At 47.8% G+C, this 21512-nt stretch overlaps 1 pseudogene; it reads left to right on the top strand.

Moving 5' to 3' along the window:
* Positions 1-21058, top strand: part of LOC125092695 (uncharacterized) — a 37986-nt pseudogene extending 16928 nt beyond the window's left edge.
* The last annotated feature ends 454 nt before the right edge of the window (positions 21059-21512 follow it).

Here is a 21512-nt window from a genome sequence, read left to right as displayed (position 1 = left end):
GAGGGTTGTTGGGGCCGCCAAGTCATGAGCATGATGAGGTCTGGGCCTGTGCCAAGAAAGATCCAGAATCTCTTCTGTACCATTCCCGAGAGGCCATGAGCAAAGAGACCAGGATTTGACATGTGGCAGTGGCAAAGGGAGGAAAGAGCAGGATTGATGGGAAAGGTCCTTAAAATAGCCGCCCGAGGAGTCGAGTGGTGATGATAAACCCAGCCTACCCTAAAGGCCCGTGGACAAAATGTCTGTTCTTTTCGTGCAGAAACTGAAATGAGCAAATCATGCCTGTTGCCAAGGCAATCCTTTTCTTGGTGGTTGTTTTACACACGTTCTTCATTCTCCAGAGTGGCAGGAGCAACCCCATGTTCCCAGGAACTCTGTCACACTGTTCCCTTCCTCTGTGCCATTCCCTAACTGAAGAGACTTCATCATCACTGCTGGAGTCATGGATGCTCTCTACATGCAGATCTATAGGAACTGAAACAGGAGCAATGCTGTTATGAGAGAGACTGACTTGCCCATTCATCTGAGTTCTGTTGAGATGTTTATGGGCCATGCAGCATCTGCCTGACCCTTTTGCTCTGCTGTCAGATGTTCACCGGGCTGGTGGAGCCAGAACCCTTTGAGGAGACAGGGATTGGTGTTTTATCCCTTCTAATGAGACCAGGATTCCTCAGCAGTCACTTCAGTATCACTTCTACATGCCCATGACCACTCTCCTCTCCCAATGCAACCACCTAATACTCCAGTCATTATGGGACTCTTGACATGTGGTTAGTGGGAGTGAGCAACTGGACGTTTTCTTTTCCTTGATGATTTTCATATAGTTCATTGAGATAATAAATAACTGTTTAAGATAGATTGCAGACAGACTCTTTCCTGGTTAGCTCAGCACTAGAAACCAGGAGCGAGTGATAATCCCTGCTCTCCCATGTATTTCTCGGTCATTAGTGGCTGTTCTTACAGGACCGTTGATAGGTAAGTGGTTCTCAGGCTCACACAAACCCACCAAGCACTGTTGGAGGCCTTTGGACCATAAGAGATTAAGGTGAACTCCCAGTTCCTAGACTAACTGGGGAACAGATTCAGTGCACCAAGGACCAAAAGCACAATGTGATGTTCTTGAAACAGAGAAACTGCTAGAATAGATATGGAAGCAAAAAGGAACACAACAAGCCAAAATGTTTCTGAATATGAAGAAGTAGGTGGTAGGTCCCTAGAAGCTGACCTTCGAATACCTTGGATCACTCCTCGGAGCCAACAGGATGGTGTTGTCATAAAATGGACAGGGGCACGTGGGAGCGAAATAGAAATGCAAAATCAATGTGCTCTTGTTGGCATCACGATGCTTGACAAGAGGACCGCCTAGAAAAAAGCATCCTCTTTTGAAACAGCGAACAGAATGAAAAGGCAGCCCACAGATTGGAGACATCATTTGCAATCCTTATTTCAGAAAAGGTGTGTTCCCTGACAAAAAGGAAAACAACAAACCAAAGAAAGCAAAACAAATCAAACAAACAAAAAAGGAACGGGATTTCACCAAATGAAAGAATAGAGAAATAGATTTGAATAGACTGTGCTGCAAAGGGAACAAATGACTGGCCAAACAGATGTATGAAAAGATGCTCAACATAAGGCATTGTGAGGGCAATGTGAATCCAAAGGATGCTGAGCTGTCGCATTGTCTGTTAGGGTAGTGAGAACCCAAAGCAGGAATTCAAGCCCAAAACCCATGTTGGAAGGATGCAGAAAATTTGAAACTTTGTATGCAATTAGTGGAATGAAGAATGGTGAAACTACCCTGAAAAAGCCTGTTGAGTGTCCTCAGAAAGCAGCGAAAGGTATGCCCGAGGATCCTGCACATGTGAGTGAGGAAAATAAACATCAGAAAATCAGATCCTGTTCAAGTATATGTTTCTCATGAACAAAAGTCTTGCTGCTGCAAAAGTACCCTGAAACCTTATTTGGCTCTGTTTTCATTCCCAGGAACTGAACTACCTTGATTTTTCTGTTGGTTCAAAACTTCCTAATAAAACAAGCCCCTCTTGCATGGACAGATGGCCAAGTAAATGTGTGGTGATTATCCTGTCACACTTGTTGAGGTTTGAGGTTCTCTTTCGCCACCTTACAATGGACAGAGCACCCTTCATTCCTGCATGGTGGGGACCCAGGTCCCCCCCCCAGTGATGCTCAGTCCCTGAAGAAGACCTAATTTCCCCTTTGATGGGACACCTTTTGGGCCCACCTCAGAGAACCCCAGCGAGGACCAGTGGTGGGTGTGAGATTTCCAATTGGATAAGTCCAGTTTAATTCTTAGACACAGTATCTGCAGGGGAATGGTAGATCTCCACGGAGAAACACAGAGTGAATTGGCCACATCTATTCCTGGCCACTGCTCCTTTGTCAGGGTCCTCCCCGAATGGGCTGTTGCATGAGGCTGCCCAGAAGCCACCTGCAGAAGGGAGGAGTGTGTCCCAGCCCTCAGTGCTTCTGATGAGATTTGGAAGACGCATCATGGGGCCTCTGATGCAGAAACATGTGTGTGAGTGAAGTGGCAAGAGGGAGGTACTGTGACCATTCCTGCCCAAGACATACCATGACGTGAGAGACCCATGGATACTGACTGAGTAACAGGGATTGGAAAAGACACACTTGTGTCTTTGGGGCACAGTTTCCCCCTCCCCAGTTAGCAACAGCATTTGTTTTCTAGGGGAATTGTGTATTTGCAAGGAAAGAACATCTATTTCAATTGTAGGTGTTGAATAATTTTCACATGCATGGACGTTCATTACGTGATGGTGATGGGAAACTTCCTTGACAAAATAGACACCACCAATTGCCATGTTGAAGGGAACAGATGTATACGAGAACATACCATTCACCCAACTGACACACACACCAACCCTGAGAATCACAGTGCATGGATTCCCATGTAAACACACCTCATGCCAAGCACCCAATCCTACAGCACCTAAGAACAGCACGGTAGCTTCCGGGGACAGGGTCGTGAGGCCTCGGGTCTCAGTCCGGAACATGACCCCTAGTCTCCTTGCAGCAGGATCTGGATTCCGGGTGGCTCTCAAGATGGAGCCTGCGAGGAAGCCTCATCAGGCCCATTGTCCAGGTTGCTCCCAACCAATGAGTACAGCATACTTACCTCTCTCCCTTTCCAGCAGGGCCACCTGAGATTTCATAAAAGAAAACATGATGAATGTCAAGACATGCCTCGTCCTGTGTGCACAGCTTTTTTTTTTTTTTTTTTTTTTTTTGTCTTGCTGATGGGCAGAGTCATGGGCAGTGATATGAAATCCACCTAGAGTTTGCATGCCCTTGGTCCATTGGACAAATCAGGTGGCAAGGCAGTGTAAATAGTACCCGTGAAAAAGCTCACTACCCTGTGAACTATAACCGAACCTGCTTTTTTCTATAGGGTCTTTGGTATGGGGTATCCATGGGTAACAGACTCTCCCTCAATAATCTCCCCACCAAGGACATTGTACATGCTGAGGTGTTCCGATCTGATTTCAAGTATAAGAGAAACAAAGGAGACTGTACATCACATGAAGAAAGGCTAACTTACCACCTTTGTGAAAAATGGGGCCTCTCCCTCTGTGCTGTCCATGTCAAGACCATCACACAGGCAATCCAGGGAATCTAGGTAGATACACACGAGAGTGTCAGGAGAGTGTCAGGAGATCTTCGGGAATCACTCAGGGAGCTTTGTTTGGCATGCACATGCAGACAAGTGTGTGGAGGTGTGGAGCTAATAAGTATGGACTGAGCTGCAGTTGGCCCTTCCTGGGTGGAGGAAGAAAGGTCCTGGAGAGGAACAGGGATGTGAATAGAAACTCTGCCTCCTATTGGAGCTAGAGGGCATGCAGTAGCTGTGAAATAGTCCATCTCAAATGCACACCTACTCCCTGCACCCAAAAGTGCACCACCTAAGGGCAGCGGAGAAGTTTCCGGGGACAGGGCCATGAGGCCACAGGTATTTCCCCAGAAAATACCTTTCTGTTACTCTGACCCTTATTCTCAATCCCGCAGGACCTGGAATGAGCATGGTTTTCATCATGGAGCGTGCGAGGAAGCCCCATCTTTCCACTTTTCCAGGTTGTGGCGAACAAGTGAGTGACTCTAGGCATGAATACTTAAGACCCTCCCCTACCAGCAGGGACACCTGTGATTTCAGAAAAGAAAACAGTATGAGCATCAAATCAGGGTTTGTCCTGTTTGCATGGCTTTTTTGTTCTCTGGGGATGGGAGAAAACCAGATGGGGAAGTGTGCTAGAGGCCCATGAGCCCCAAAGTATGAAGAGGGCAAAATGAGTCAAACACAAATGTGCCTAGTCTTCCTACAGGTCCCACGTTCTGGGTCCCACTGGACAGAATAGGTGGCAAGGAGGAATAGCTGCCACCTGTACCAAAGCTCCCTGCCCTCCAGATGGTTGGTGATCCTTTTGTAGTTGTCCCCACCCCTCTGCAATGTCTTTGGGACTTGGTAGCATTTGGTAACAGATTCTCACTAAAACTTCTCCCTACCATGTAAATTGTGCATACTGAGATTTTATGTATGTGACTTGGATTAAAAAAGCCAAAAGAATTTTGTATCTCCCATAAAGAAAGGCCAATGTACCACTCTGGTGAAAAATGGGGCATCTTCCTCTTTCATTCCTGTGGAAAGTTCACCCGCCTGTCCATCTAGTGAAGCTAGGTAGAGATACACAGAAATGTTCAGTACACTGGTGGGGCTCAGCAGGAAGAGCTCGGGGGGTTTAGCTTGGGGTGGAAGTGCACGGGAGTGTATGGAGATGTTGGGTTACATGGTTATGGACTGAGCCTGCTGCTGCTGCTTCAAGAAAGGTCAGGGGAAGGAACAAGAATGGAGAGAGAAACATTGACTCTGAACTTTAGCTACAGGGAATTGAATCAGTGTGACCTCTTCAATCTAAAAGAGGGTAAACATTAATATGCAAGCTACATTTTACTGACAGGCAAGTTCCTCCAACCTGCAACCATGCTGTGGTCATTGTCAAGACCATTTCTTTGCCAGGATCAACCTGTGCAGCTCCTCCCTATCTCTCACCTCTTCTAGAAGTTTGTATTTCTTCAGAAGAACACTGTGTGGTAGGGTTGCATTCAATGCTAGCACAACTACCCTAGAGTTTTATATTTGTTCCTGAGTCTTGCATGGTAAGGAAAACCAAAGACACCGGATTTCTACATACTGACATCTGTGCATTCAAAAAGAGTCCTATTCCACAAAGTGCTGATTCTTCCCAGTCTTCCTTTTTTGTGGCATATGGGTGGGTTCTTCAAGTCAGCAGGACCCAGTTTCCCAGGAACGCCCCCTCCCCCCCAGGAACCAGCAAGTTCATTAGAGAGTGGAGGTCAGGTGATAGAAGGGCCTCACTAACCTGGCCATGTAGCAGATTGTCAGGAAGTTTCATCAGGCACCAAGCTAATGATGAAGCTTTCCTGGCAGTTGCCATTTGCCAGTGAGCCCTCACTCCGTGCATTCAAGCTGTGAGCGTTTTTGTAAGACTGGTGATGATGTTTGGTAGACTAAACCTTCTTCTGATTCTTTTGTGTTTTGACCATGTCTGAGAAGTGTCCCCAGCTAGGACAGGTGTGGGCCCCTTCCTTTCTCCCCATCCCTGTCTGAGGAGGGAATCCTAAGCAACCCTCCAGGTGTAGCTGTGGTAAGCGAGGAATGTGGTGTCTTACATGGTGTGCGCAGAGTGGATGAAGGAGGTTTGGCTTTGAAACTTTGACCCATGCCCTCAACTCCATTAAGTGGAAGATGTCTTCTAAAAAAAACGCATGCACTCATCACACCCACATGCCCAGTCCCATCGCATCGACCCACACAAAAACAAGCCCCAACCCTTAGACACACCAAGCAAACCACCTGAATGAACTACTGGTTTGTAGGGACTATAGTACATGGTCCTGGTTTTCTGAAGGATACGATGTTTGTTCAGTCCACCCCAGCCTCCATTCCCAGCAGGAACTCAGAATAAGGGAAGCTCTCCAGACCAAAGGAGGAGAGAAAGCACTACCCTGTTCTTCAACTAGATCTGTTCCCCTAAAGTGACTGATGAGAGAATGCGTACATGGTCCATTTCCGGTTGCCGCCTCCTGAAGTTGGAGAATGGGAAACCCAGTGAGGATCCCAGCATCCTGTGCACACCGTGTGCACACATCTCTATGCCCTTGGTGTTGTAAGCAAGCTAGATGGGATACGTCATTGAGTTTATGATCCAGAGATGGAGAAAGTAACCTCCAGAAAAGGCTCCAGCTTGGAATGTCAAATCTCCCAAATCCATTTTCTTCAGCAACTCATTACAAAGCCATTTTCCATAGACAGAATAATCTGGAAAATGTTCATGACCATCCATTGTGAAGGAATGGTGGTGATGTTTTCTTGGTGCCCATCTAAATACGGTGTCCATTAATGGTATAAACTCACTGCAGGCTCTAAGCACCAAGGAAATTGTCTCTCCCCTCTGGCATGTACATGCTCAGATGTTCAAGGAAAGAGAATTCGAACACTGGTTTTCCCTCAGAAGCACAAAATGACTTTACCGAGGTGACCGAGTGGCTCAGACTTAGAAGCTTCTGCCTTCAGGTCAGGACCTGATCCTAGGGTCCTGGGATGGAGCCCCTCATGCTTCTTCCTTTCCCTCTGCTACTCCCCCTGCTTGCGATCTCATGTGTTCTGTGTCCCTCTCTCTCCTTCTCTGTCTTTCTGTCTTTCAAATAAATAAAATCTTGAAGAAAAATGAGTTTACCTGAGGGAGAGTTGGAGTCTCTTCCTCTGCCGTCAAAATGGGTAGCTTTTCCATCAGGTCCTCGGGGGGAGCTGGGAGGATACAAAACCACTGTGAGGACACTGGTGTGGCTGCTGAGGAAGGAGGCAGGGAGTTTGGATGGATAAGGACAGGAGGCGAGTGTGTGCATGTGGGTGCGTAAGAGGTATGGATCGCACTGCTGCCTGGCCTTCTCCTTGGTGCAGAGAGGAAGAGATGGGAGAGAAGCAGGAAGGAAATGAGAAGAGGGTTTTTATCTTTCTAGCTAGAGTGAGCCCAATCAAATCCAAATAGTCAGTACAATACATGTGAACCCTAACCTGGCTTCTGTGTGAGGACTGAGTCCCATAACCTCTCCTGACTGACATGCCACTAAGGTGTCCCTTGCTTCTTCTTTGGAAATCAGTTCTGGGACCAAGATCCCCATATGCTGTGACTATATTCATCACGTCTCTGTAAGATTTTGCACGAAATAATAGGCAGCCTTGCTTGCCGGGATGAATTCAACCCTCAGAAAAGAAGCTTAGTAGTTTGCTTCACTCATCATTTTTCTTCAGAAAATCACATGTACAACGCTTGAGAACACTGACATTGTAGCTTACATAAATAGCCAGCACCGTCGATGAGTTTGATATATTCCTTCCACTATTCTTGAGCTTTCCCGTGTATGTGTGTGTGTTTCCGATGAAGACAGTGGCTGTCCAAACCCTCCCACATGTTCTGACCAGTGGGAAGTTCCTTACACAGAGGAGTCTTGGATTGTGTGCTGACAATCTGTAGGCCAGCTTTGCAGGAGATTTGCCCCAGGGTTGTTGGGTCCAAAGCTTTCAACCAAGATTGACCTTGATTTCCTATTTGCCAGGGGTGTGTGCGTGTGTGCTTAGAGAATGTGAACCTTCCTGGGGCTTACGGAAATCTTATCAAGTACAGTAAATTCCCTCCGTGATGCTTTTCTGCAACTGGTCATGTGTACACATTGAGACTGGCTATAACGGATGTTGCCCTGTTCTGTCCTCCATGGGTCCACACCCATTCCAGCATTGTGGGCTTGAGCACGAGGATGTGGCTTTTCTCTGTTCACTTGACTCCAAGGTCCAGGCTATAATCTTTAACATGGGCTTCTATCTTGCCCCAGCTTCTGTGACCTTGGGGGCCACTGTGTCATGGTGGGTCCTGTCGGGGACCTTCATAGAATCTAGGTTGTTGGCTGTGTGCACAGCTGCTGGTGGCCATTTGCTAGCTGGAACCTATAGTACATCATGACCACTGGCTGAGGGACTAACACAAGTGCATAGGCCAGAGCAACTTTTAGATTGAAACCTGAGCTCAAATCTTGGCTTTCCAAGTAGGAGGTCAAAGGTTTGGAACATTCATCTCCTCACCATGCCCGATTCAGGAAAGCAAAGGGAAACGTCCTCCATGTACAGCTGTGGTGAGCAGGGGAAGGAGTATGTAAAGTATGCCAGGGTGATGACAGTGTTTTGGGAGGGTGACAATTTGATTGTGATGGAAGTGTAAGAAATAACTCCTGAGAATGGCACACATTCGTGTTCACAAGAATAACACATAGACACACACAGACAGACACACAGCCACACACGCATGCACACAGGGCCTTCATTCCACGTGCACACAAATCACCCCTTCCATATGTATTGGTTCTTCCAGGCCCTGTACAACGTGGTGACCGTGCCTCACTGGACTTTCTCTGTCAGTATCCCCCGACCCCCATTCCTTGTCAGAACCCAGAATCAGGCTTCTTTGTACTCTAGATTTCCTCCCAGAGCCCGATGCTCTTAAATGCGTACAGCTGTCATTCCTCCCAGAGTCTACCTGCGATTGGGGAAAAGGAAACACAGAGAGGATCCTAGCATCATGTCCACTGTTGGGCCATCCCTTTGGTTTGGGGAGGGCTTAGGCAGTTAATTGGATAAGGTCCCACGGTTGAGTCCATGTACCCCAACCCGAGTTAAAGAGGACAGTTTGAATGATGCTGGAGCTTTTCGTGGCAGATCTCCAATGTCCATTCTGATCAACAGATAGAATGTTCTTTTTCAAGGAGAAACCTTTTCTGCTGAAGAAGGTGCTTGATCGCATCGAGTTTGTAACTGAGGCTGTCCTGTGTCATCACCCTTTTTGGGTCCACTGTCCGTAAGAGGTTGGACCCAGCATTCCTCCACAAGGGGAGACTGCTACCCCCTTCCCCTGGGACGTAAAGTGCCAGATTTTCATCCTCCATTGATGGAAGAAATCAAGGAAGGAACATTTCTGTCTCTGAGAAAGAGAGGCGAGCTTACCTGAGGGAGAGTTGGGGCACCTTCCTCTGTCCAGCCCCTAGGAAGCTCCTTGGACTGGCCCTCCACAGGATCTAGGAGAACACAGAGGAGCTGTCAGGACATTGGCTGCACTACTCGGGAATGACTTGGGAAGTTACCTTTGCTTGATGTGGATGCGGGGCCAGAGTGAATGGATGTGAAGAGTGACCAAGCAAGGCCTGGCGTTCTGCTGGGCCAACGTCCTTGGTGTACATACAAACACAGAGGAGGGGAGCAAAATGGAAAAGGGAAATGGGGCCTTGGCTTTCAAACAGAAGAGATACCATCAGTGGGAACTCACCAGCGTCCGTCTGGGAAACACTCAAGGTACACTGGGTTACAGTGTGCAGTCCCCTGAGTCCTGCTGCCCACTGTGAATCCAAGCCAACTTAACCACTGCTTCACTTCGCCATGGGGCCTGTTCAGCTGTTTTCCGTGCATCTCTTCTGTGACCGTATCATTCTCTATTACCTTGGAGTAGTGGGTTTTTCAGTGATGGAATCTAAGTAATGTGGATGGTTGTATTTATTGTGTACATTCAGTGATACTGTTGACTTCCCTGATGCTTTGTAGACAGCACTGCCATCTATGGGGAAAACATTGCCATCCTATCTCATGGAACCTCTGTACCCGTGACAACATGACCAGCCCTCCCCCTTTCCTCCCTGAACCGTCCTTTCTACTTTCTCGGTCTACGAATGTCCCTACTCTAGTGTTGTCAAAGCTTGGGTTCATGTAATGTACCTCTTTCCTTGTGTGCTTGCTCTCAAAATGTGTGTTAGGTTTCCAAGGTCCATCTATTTCCTAAAATATTGAAAACCTTTGTTTCTTCTTATGGCTGAATAGCACTCCATGATGTGTATGGATGCCATTTAATGTGTCCTTTCCCCCCATGATGGATTTGGGGGCTGTGCCTGTCGATGGCTATTGGGAACCCAGCTGTCTTAGACATTAGTGAGCAGATTTCTGTCTTCTGTTTCCAGAATGAGAAGACGTCACCAAATGCATTTACCCAATTTGTAGAATGGTAAACACATGGAATGTACTATGTACTTTAGTTCCCCAAATGTTGTGAGGTTGTTTTGTTCCTTTGAAGGTACATAGTATATCCGTGTAAGATGTGGCTAATAGACGGAAATGGAGGGGGTGGAACGTGAAACTTCCTGTAGTATTCTGTTCCATTTTTATGTTAAGTGTTACTGGCGGAAAACATAGTCTCTTCCTTCCTGCACATCTAAGCACCATGTTTCCTGGAGAGACCTATAAGGACCCGTTTTCCAAAAAGCCCTAAGATCCATCCCTTCAGCTAGTAGACACTTCTTTTCTGTGCCCCTTGGATCCAGTTTGAATGATAATTTCATCTTGATTGTGGACTTAATGGTGATGGATGGCATAGAGGGAAACAGCTACCAGTGAAATCATAGGAAAATTTGTCTCAGCACTTTTGAAAGCTTCAGTTATGTCTGTGCTATTGAACGAAATGCATCTCCAATTAACGTAATGTGTCAATATCCAAGATACCTTCCTCAGTTTCCCCGATGAGTTAGGCCTGATCCTGGAGGGAGAACTGGACTTTCTTCTTGGGTGGTAGTGGAGGGGCCATTGTGGTTGTGGGTGATTCCACATCCTCAGGGGTAAGCTCCACACAGATTGCTGGGAGACATATAGAAATAGAGAGCAGTGTTGGCATCTTGTTGTCAGAAGACCATAGGGGGATTCGACATTCTTTATTTCTAGTCCAACCGTCTTCTGCCCCTACTCACCAGCTGCCCAGCAGTCATTCCTCCCTCCAGGTGGGACTTAGGAAGAGGTCCCCATGTGCTTTGCTCTGAAATTTTCCCCTTCCCATACCCACAGGTTCTGTGGGCAATGGCTTGTATTTAGCAGAGACATGACAGAAACACAGCAGAGTGCTGGGAGCACGCCTGATGGCCTGGGTTCACATCCCATGGAGCAGCCACACCTACCCGAGATTGGTCCCAAGAACCCTCTGTGCCCCATTTCCCTGCCCTATGGCCTAGAGGTTAGTGTGCCGTCATGGTGTCCCAAGTGATTGAGTACAAAGAGTGCCTGGGACATAGAGAAGGACGGGATGCTTCCCAGTTGCTCAGTAGGTTTTGAGGAATGGACTGCCTATGGAATCAGCTAGATGGGTGGCTGTGGGTGAATCCAGACATGGGACTTGGGATGGCTCCACTGCATGGGAGGATGGAAGCCCCCTCTTTATCCTTCATATGAGAACAACACTGTACAGTAAGCAGAGAATCCGTGTCCCTTTCTCCTGTCTTCCCCACAGCAGCACCGATGGGAGTGGCAACAGGCTGGAAGCCCCATTTGACAGTGGAAGGCACTGAAATGTAGGGTAGTGAAGGGATGTACAGAGTTGCCACCCTGATGAGTGATGGATCTTGGAAAGGAATGCCATTGTTTCCCTGTGGATGGGGATCCCCAAGCCCCTGACACCCACCCAGGGTCCCTGAGAAAACGTCCTGAACCCCTGAACCAAGAGCTTCTCTCACAATCTCAAATCCTCCTGTGCCAGTGTTTCCGTAGGGGAGAGCAAGTGCCACGAGACCAGACTCAGTCCTCAGTCACCTCTGCGTTTGGGGCCCTGACATAAAATATGTAGCGGTTTCTTCCAAATGGAGCCCTTGTGATTGACCAGGAACATGTAGCATTGGCCATGTTCCCTCACCTCTCTGCAAGGTCAGCACAGTAGCCCATGGCCTTCCTGAAGGCCAGTTGAAACCCACAGCTACTGGTATTCTGCTTGGCTCCCAAGCTGATTCAAACTCCCAACAGTCGCATAGGACCCCTCCGAGAATTTGCTTGCCTTCCACTCCCAACAGCCACACTTTGACCCTGCCAAGAACTCACTTGCCTTGAGCTGGCCAATCCCGAGGAGCAGTTCATGTACGAATGAACATGGAAGTGGCCACATGGGCTGGGGATGGTTGGTTTCAGGAAGGAGATGTATGATGCTGAATGGACTACTCTTGATGTGAGGAATGTTCTGAGAAGCCTGGATGGAAGTGACGCTACCCTGGCTGGAGTGAGTTCCTCCCTACTCTCTCATTCTTCCCCAACATCTCCGGTCTACTCTCAGGTTTCTTGATCCCCTCTGGAGACTGTAGGTTTAGGGGACAGTCTCCTGTCTCCCTACATAGGCCGGACCTTGAGAACCCAGCCCAGGAGCATCTTTGAGACCAACAGACAGGCCACTGTGCAGCTGCCGTGTGTTCTTTCCACATGCACGGTGGCACAGCCCATTCCTGTCCACTCCCAGGCATCAAGCATATGGCATGTGAAACCCTCCACCTCGACCCATGAAAACACCCTGATATCTTCCGGTGTCTCTCCTAAAAACAGCTGCATTTCGACCACTGACCGTTCCTCTCCGATTTTGTCATCTCCATCGGGAAGAGGTTACCAGCAATTCGTTCCCCTCAAATGTGTTGCCTGGGTCGCACCAAGATTCTCCTGATCCAGGGACAGCAGTGCGGTGTGTGACCTGGGTCTGTTTTCTGTATGACAGTGTCCGAAATTTGCATTCAGAAATAGTACTGTTTTCTGAATTTAGAAGTGATTTAAGGAAGGCAGCTTCCCGAAGAAATCCCAATGTAATAACCCAGAAAAACTAACAAATACAGGCATCAAACTGGGAGGAGAATTCAGAGGGTGGAAAGGAAAAGCCAAAGAGAAGAAGCCAGTCTCTGTAAAAGTGAGGTAGCCAATCTGAGAGAAGAGAATTGAGAAAATCGATAGGCACATACCTGTAGAACAGCAGTTGAGATTTCCCATCGTGGGGACCTTTACACTTGTTCACCAAACTGCAAGGGGCTCGGCTCACAGAGTGACAGTTGAAATGGAAGGATGGGTGTGTGTCATCAGGTCACCATGGTGATGGCTCATGACAGAACTCTCAGAGTGAAAGCATCCCTGCACACTGTGGGGTCATGGAGGGAAGTAGGTTGGGGAGGGGTAGATGGATGATGGGCATTGAAGAAGGCACTTGTGATCAGCACTGAATAGTGGAGATGTAATGAATCCCTGAATTCTACTACAGAACGCAATACTGCACTGTAAGTTAACTAACGACATTTTTTTTACACTAAAAAAGAAGATACTCCTGAGGGCACATAGGAGACTTAAATGTTCATTTGTCATCTGCTACTCTGGAAAACGCCTATTATACAAGATTGTTTCACAAATTCTGTCTAGGAGTTCTTGGGTGGCTCAGTGGGTTAAGTATTGGCCATCGGCTCAGGTCCTGCTCTTGGAGACAATTCAGAACTCCTTGGCAACAACCCAGGGGATATAGGCATTTACAGGCAGCAAATATAATGTGATTTCTTTAAAATAATTTCAACCCGGGGCACCTGGGTTTCTCAGTCCCTTAAGCAGTTGCCTTCGCCTCAGGTCCAGACCCTGGGATCCAGCCCGAGTTGAGCTCCCTGCTCAGGGGAGGAGCGCCTGCTTCTCCTTCTGCCTCGGCCTGTCACTCTGCCTGCTTGGGAGATCTATCTCTCTGCCAAAGAAATGAGTAAAATTGTTACAAAATAAACAAACAAGTTAATAAAAATTAAACGTGAATGGAGATATTTTATGAGTTCTGCAACATAATACAATGGGAGGGGGAAAAAATCCAAACTAGTAACAGCATATATTTACACACAACAATGCAATCATCATGCTGCTTCAGGTAGCACAATTATACCCTTTTATCCAATTGATATCTAAATAGATCATTTTTCTGGCACAGTTTTGGGAAACTTTCTTAACGATGTTATGAAAATATGTACTTTTAAGAAATTAAGTTTTGAATAATATCAAGTAATCTCTGTCACTTTGGCTAATGTCGGATAACAATTAATTGGAGATTAAGACTTGGCGAGGGTTTCCTTGGTGTTGGTGGTGTGAAGACAAGTATAGCTATTTAGAATACCTTATAGACTACGATGGAGGAAATTGGATGTATTTCTGACATTCTGTCAAAATAGTCTTTTTGGTTTTTTTAAAGATTTTATTTATTTATTTGACAGAGATCACAAGTGGGCAGAAGCAGGCAGAGAAAGAGGAGGAAGCAGGGTCCCTGTGGAGCAGAGAGCCCAATGTGGGGCTCGATCCCAAGACCCTGGGATCATGACCTCAGCTGAAGGCAGAGGCTTTAAACTACTGAGACACACAGGCACCCCCAAAATAGACATTTTATTTCTGACAGCCGGGGTTGGTTCTTTGGAAAGAATTTCTCCAAAAAGGCTGAATTGGAAACCCATTGATTTCAGGAATCTGAATTTAAGGTGAGGTGGACTTTGGCATTTTAACGTTACCTCTGATGTTTGCCGTAACCTGACGATGTACAAATAGTCTAAAAAATAGCCTAACATGGCCCTTTCCATTGGTACATCTTTGTGTCAGTTAAGAAGTGGGTGCTGGGAAAGAAAGATTAAAAAAGGACACTTCTGTTTGGGGAATTAGGCACAGTCATCTGGGAGACACAGAGTGGAGAGAAATCAGGTGTGCTCCTGATTTTGAGCAGGGAGTACAGGATTATGAGGGAAAAGCACAGGCACTTGTTTTGAAAGAATGATGATGAGTGCTGGCAGCTAACAGGCATTACGTTCTCTCTCCTGGTACACAGAAGGTTGTGTACCAGGTGGTGGTGGTTCCGCCACTGAGCAGGTCCATGGGTTGGAAGTCAAAAGTTCACGGTGCTCAGACACTTGAATCAGGAGATGTGCCTATTATTTCCTTCCTGATTGTCCTTCACACTCTAGTTTCAGAGCGGCTCTCTTAGCAAAGCTTCCATCGTTATGAATCTTCCTTGAGAATTCTTGTCCATCTCTTTTCTGCCATCTTTCTAACAGGAAAACACCAGTGAACCTAGTGTGATTTCCTACCACCCCTTTTCACTGTCTGGGTGACTGGCAACCTGCTTCGGGTCCCTTCTGCCCCTGGAAGGAGGCAGTTTCCTAGTTCCTGGATCATCCAAGCTAGTTGAGTCTTCAGACTGAATCCCACTAAGAAGAAGATTTGATTTGTCTCATTTCTGGATAGACCTGATGGTTGAATTGTATTCTTGGAGGAACACTTATTTTGACATTTTCAGTAGTACTGCAAGGAGAAATGCAAGGTAGAAGCCACCGAAAAATGATAAGTTTAAAACACTCAAGAGTCCAAACAGTGCATTTCTTGCTCCAAAGCTGGGGTCTTTCCCCATCTGTTCTCATAAAGTGATTCTGGAGGAATGGCAAGGCCCATGACATTGTGTTCTGGCACCTCCACTCTTCATCTGGAAGAGAGCCTGCTGTCCCCTTGACCCTGAGCACAGAGGGGCTGGGTGGGTCTGCTGTTGTGCTGGGTGGATGAAAGTCCCCAGTCAGGGAAGGAGGAGGACGCCATTCCACACAGACCCTCCGGGCATGCCCAGGGCTTTCCCCGCAGAAGCGCAGTGCGGTTCCAAGAGAGGGACGTGGTTCTGGACCCTCTGCTCCCCATCTCTTTCCACCTGTAAGTGTGAACAAATACTGGCACTTTGGGGTCATCCTGACGGCCTCCAAGAGCATTGGCCTGAGCCCATCTAGCGTGCTGTGGAGGTGTTTGTGAGTGAGACTGGTATGCTCCGGGTGCCCCTTCCCTCTGGGAGTCCTGGCCTGCCTCTCTCAGGGGCCTAGCAGCATGCCCCTATTGAAAATCATGGTTCCAGGGCACCATGGGAAGGGGAGACTGTGGGTTCCAGGTCACTGATGGGAAAGAGGAGATCTGTGGAGGACTGGGCCAACCCAATGGACAGAGAGATGCTTCCAGTGTTGCACTCAGAACTGAGGGATTATTTCACAGCTGGAGTCATCCACATGCTTCCCAGGACCTGCTCCTGGAGAGAGCCACTGCCTCATGGGGAATCCAGGCATGTGCAGACCTTGGCCTATGCCGAGAAGTCTGTGCTCGGTGGCCCACGGTGCCAGGTGGGCCCGCAGCAACCCGGTATCCACGCCAGCCTGACTTGCTGGTCACAGCCCCTTCTCAGGTCTGAGAAAGCCCCGTGGCTCATTGTTTATACCCCTTTGTGATAAGATAAAGCCCCTGAGTTTGTCATAGCTGTCCCTTCTTTGGCGGCTCCCAGAGGGAGGTCATGTCTCGTGGAGCACCATGTGGGCTTGTCTCTGACCTGAGGTACCTGTCTCTTCTCTGCTCCTCTGCTGGGGCGCCTGCTCAGGTCAGCTGGTGCAGTTAGAGTGTCTTGCCTCTGTCCAGCACTGATGGTATTTCCCTCTGCAGGCAGAGTCCCAGGCTAGCAGGGGAAGTGGGCGTGGTCACTGTGCCAGCCTTCAGAAATGGGTCAGGTGACCTTTCAAAATCTGGGGAGGTTAAGGGTTCCAAACAATAACAGCACCTGGGCCATAACTTAGCCGGATTTTTCTGGAACCATCAGACAACATTTGCAATACGTGAGATTGAGTGAAATGCGCTGCCTGGAGTGTAGGTTGTGTTGGCGTCTCAGGTTTCTGTCCCCAAGGGTTATTCAGACCAGTGGGGTGGGGGCTAAGCAGCAGGTTATTTGGGGCCTATGTGCCTTGCTTCCGAGGAGTCCCCTGTGTTTGAGCAGGAAGGCGGGGGCCTCAGTCCCATCTGGCACCTGGGCCCACCTTGGTCACCACAGTGGTTGGGTTGAGGGGAAAACAGGGCCAGCCAGCTGGAGTCTATTGCTCCTCAACTACCTTTTGACAGCCTGCACCCAGGGCCCAGGGCACCTGGGGCAGAGCCAGAGTCACAGGGCCCAGGAAGATGCTCATAGGAAAGGACTGGACCCAGGGAGGGAGGCAGGCAGTCCCAGGCAGCCACAGCAGCCATCCAGATTGCCAGGGTGCTGAAGCCTGGATCTATGCTCTGTGCTTTATTGGAAGGTTGGCATTTATCAGGACAAAATGTGCACAGTGTGAAGTCTGCCGTAGCCACAACCCTGAAGTGGATGGGTGTTGTGGAAGTGGATGGTAGTTTTTTTTTTTTTTTTTTTTTTTTTTTTTTCCTTTTGAGTTCCAGGGTCCATGAGAGGCATGTCTTAGCAAGGAAAGACCAGAGGCCCATTTCAGCCTCATGGAACTCCTGGCAGCCAAATTGCCAAGCAGGTATTAGTGGAAGGTCTTCCAGCAGCAATGCTAAGACTTTCACAGATGGTGGGGCCCAGTGGTTTTGGCCTCCTTGAGCCTGAACTCCCTGCTGGGAGGGAGGGGCCTGCTTTCCAGCATGGGTGACTCTGTGTCTCCCCAAGTGTGAGTCCTGAGACCTCAATGAAATTCTCTCCTTGTTTTTACAGGTGGTGCTTCGAGGCTCAGGGGACATAGCCTCATGGGCAGCATCCAAAGCGTCTGGCCTCTGTCTCTTCTGTGCAGATTCAAGTGCAGCACATACAGGAGTGTGAGCCCTGTCATCTCCCTGGTGGATGTGCATCACAGTGGTAAGTTGTCATGGTTCTGAACCTCCGACTGGGTTGAGGTTCAGGCCTTGACTTGGGTGTCTTTTTTGCTGGCTTCTGTCTTTCTTTTGGAGGGAAAGGTACCCTCTTCTTGTTGATTAAATTGGAGATGTACCCTTAACCAGAATATCTAGAGTTTGCTGCTTGGGGAAAATTACTTAGTGGCACATATGGAGAAGGTTCTGCAAGTCCCTGCCCCACACAAAACTTCTGAACTCCAGGTTGCCTCTGGTAGCAGAATCCTGAGTTATAGCAGGCTGACCTTATAAATAGACATTCTCTCTATGATCAACTTTCTGCCCACACTTGCTTTATTGGGCCATTTATCTAGAGCAAAGAATACCGGGCATCTTTACAAATGGATGTCTGAGTGGACTTCTGAACATGTTCTCTCTCTCTCTCTTTCCGTTTTTGTTTTTGTTTTTGTTTTGGCGGGATTGGGGAGTGGGAGTTGCAGAGGTTGAGAGAGACCCTTAAGCAGGCTCCACATGCCTTGCATAGCATGACATGGGGCTCAATCCCATGACGCCGACATCATAACATGAACCAAAAACAAAAGTTCATCCCTTAGCTGAAAGAACCATGCAGGCATTCCTGGACATGCTTTGTCTTTATGGAAGGGAGTGTAAGAGCCCCCTCCTGTTCTAAAATCTTCTGAATCAGAGAGTATTCCCATGTCTGCAGTTGTCTTACACCATCTCAGGCCCAGAGATATGAAGCTGAACTTGATGGTAGAGTAAACCCCTTTGGCTCCCAGGTTCTCATAGATTGGGAGGAAGCCCTCACTGCTTGATGCTGAACTGTGGAGGTTTTTCCTGCCCTGGTACCAACAGTTCTTCCAGAACTCCTTTGTAAAAGATGAAATTAATTTACCAGCCCCCGGGTGGCACATTTGGGTAAGCATCTGCCCTTGGGTGAGGTCAGGATCCCTGGATCCTGGGGGATCAAGCCCCGTATTGGGCACGCTTCTCCCTCTTCCCTGCTGCCCGACCCCGACTGTTCTTTCTCCCTCTCTAGCTCTCTCGCTCTCAAATAAGTGAAGTAAATAGAAATATTTCTTTTTTTTAAGATTTTATTTATTTATTTGACAGACAGAGATCACAGGTAGGCAGAGAGGCAGGCAGAGAGAGAGAGGTGGAGGCAGGCTCCCTGCGGGGCAGAGAGCCTGATGCGGGGCTCGATCCCCGGACCCTGGGATCATGACCTGAGCTGAAGGCAGAGGCTTAACCCACTGAGCCACCCAGGCTCCCCAATAGAAATATTTCTAAGCATGTAATTAATTTGTAAATCCTTTCCAATTTCTGAGGACAATATCAGTAGAATTAAGGACACATGAGAGGTAGATCACAAACCATGTGTTTGTTGAATCTTGTTACCATTCATCCTTGCAATCTACGTACATTGATAGGTTAACGTTTTTGTGAACATACATCAATCACCTTGTGTTCTGAGATTCTGAGTTAACCCTCCAATTGATGTTGTCATGGAACACAGGCAGTGTTACTTCCTGTGATCAAACTTCCTACCAAGAGAGAGTACCTGTGTCAGTTGTGAGAGCTAGTAAAGGGAAAGTCCCCCGTTCTTACTTGGTACAGTGTGCACGGTTGTGAGACCCCGCCTGTTCAGTGATAATGACCTTTATGCTGGTACTGATGTATCAGAGCAGATGTGCTATATTTCTAGCTATTGGTTACTGGAATAGTGCATTCAACATCCCTCAGAACGGGACCTAGTTGTATGTGTTTACAGTGAAAAATTGTCAGTGTCTGAGATTGTATCTCAATTTCACCCTAAGAAATTCCTTGGGAGGGATTTGCACAGTGATTTTCTGATGTGATTGTCTGAGATTGAGATCAGTGTTTCCTTGGTGTGAGGGTGTCATTGCTGGCTAAGGAAGAGGGATTCCTGAGCACGGTCCTTTCCTCATCACACCGCGAGGATTTTCTTGTGTATGAATCCTCCCAGGTCCTTCACGTGTTGGCTTTGTGAGGAATGGGATTCCCACGTGGATTTCATCAGCATTCAGCAACAGCGATGATGCAGAGGGTCCAAGGAAGTTGCTGCACCTTCGCTCCCGTGTGAGGGATGACATGCACTCTGAGATGGTAGCGGGATCTCAGGCCTGAGCCCCAGCTGAAACTTCTCCCACCAAGATACAGCGCTAGTGGTTCTCCCTGTGTACATTCTCTGGTGTTTGAAAGGGACCACTTCCGGCAGAAGGCTCTGCCTCAGTGATCGGAGTCACGGTGTTTGTACTGTGTGATTTCTGTGGTGGTGAGAAAGCTGTGCACTCTGGGTACAGGTGGGACCCCAGTGATGGTAGACACAGGTTTCTCTGCTCTGAGTTGTCTGGTGTCTCCAAATGTGAGAGCTGTATCTAACGGCTCTTCCACGTTGACCACATTTGTTGGGGTTCCCGCCAGTGTGGGTCCTCAGATGTAGGCTAAGGGTGTGGCTGGACTTAGTGCTTTCCCTTGAAGATGGCATTCAACCAGTTTCTGTCTGTGGGAACGTGCCCATGGCCTTGAAGTGATGCATGCTGCTGCAAGCTCTGGCACAGCAGTCCCACCACATGGCTTCTATCCCCTGTGAGGTCCTGGACATGAATAAGAAGAGCAGAGCTCTCTGTATGAAGGGTCTATAATCTTCATTACATCCTCAGGTGTCTCTCCAGTGGTTTTTCTGTGTACAGAGGTGAACACTGCCCTGGAATTGTTTCCCCCATGCGTATCATGTCTACTTTCCTCGGAAGGGTGAGTTCTCTCATGTCTCCCGAGGTTAGAGCCCTGACTAAAGGCTATCCCAGACTGGGGAGATGTGTGTGGTGCGACCCAGGATGAATGAGTTCTGATGTCTCTTGCACCAGGGACACATGGCTCAAGGCTCTTCCATTGTCAGTAAATTCAAGGTTTGTATTCCCAGGACACAACACACATGGAGTGAGGTGAGGGACACGAGAAATCTCCCTCCTGTGCCCCAGCATTGGCTGGGTTCCTGTGCAGTGTGAACCCTCTGGTAATGGCCAGAACAGGAAGGGCTGTGGAAGGATTGCTCACTCATGTTCCTCCCTTCCTGACTCGTAGTAATTCCAGCCTCCTCCTTAAGGTATAGCTTTTGTGTAAAACTCTTCATGCCACTTCTGTTTGAGTGCAATGTTCCTTTCCTCAATTCAGATACATCTTCCTACATGGTGATGGCTTGACTTGAGGCCCATTTTGGCCAAGAAATGAAATTATTCAGATATTTGGTGTGACAACCCATTTCCTCAGTCTCTTGGAAGACAGGAGTTTGTGGTGAATGCTTAGTGTAACCCATGTCCAGCTGTAGTGTGGAAGACCAGGATTCATGACCATGAAACTTCCCATTGCCTTGCAGAGAAGCAGACCTTTGAGATGCACCCGTGTGAGTATCAGTCCATCCTTTTTAATAGGGAATGTATTGCCGTGAGCACTTGGATCTTATAGGCAAACAATAAGTCATGGAGCACTACATGAAAAACTACTGAAGAACTCTATGTTGGCTAAGATAACAGAATAAAAGAAAGAAAGAGGGGGAGGGAGGAAAGAATACAAAGAACAAAAAGATAATGAAGGGAAGGAAGGAAGGAAGCAAGTGTGGGCATGCTTGAAAAACGGGAGAAGAGAAACTGGTAGAGAGGCATTAGGGGAAAGAAAATTTTGAAAGTTGTGAGACAAACATCTGAGAGTTAAGATTTGAGATTGATGACAAAGGAAAGAAATGGAGTCCTCTACTCAGGAGCAGAAACCTATTATAGGGTATTGGTGATGAGAATCTATTGACCAGATAAACATGTGAGAGAAAGTGAGGATGGGATGCTGGGGATTTTAAGATGGGCAAACCCAACAAAGTCAAGGACTGAAAGAGTTGCCATGTGACAGTTTCAGTGCAAGAATCACA

This window comes from Lutra lutra, unplaced genomic scaffold (assembly GCF_902655055.1).
Source record: "Lutra lutra unplaced genomic scaffold, mLutLut1.2, whole genome shotgun sequence".
Classification (NCBI taxonomy): domain Eukaryota; kingdom Metazoa; phylum Chordata; class Mammalia; order Carnivora; family Mustelidae; genus Lutra; species Lutra lutra.
The sequence above is the reverse complement of the archived record's forward strand: the minus strand, read 5'-3'. Positions and strand labels throughout refer to the sequence as shown.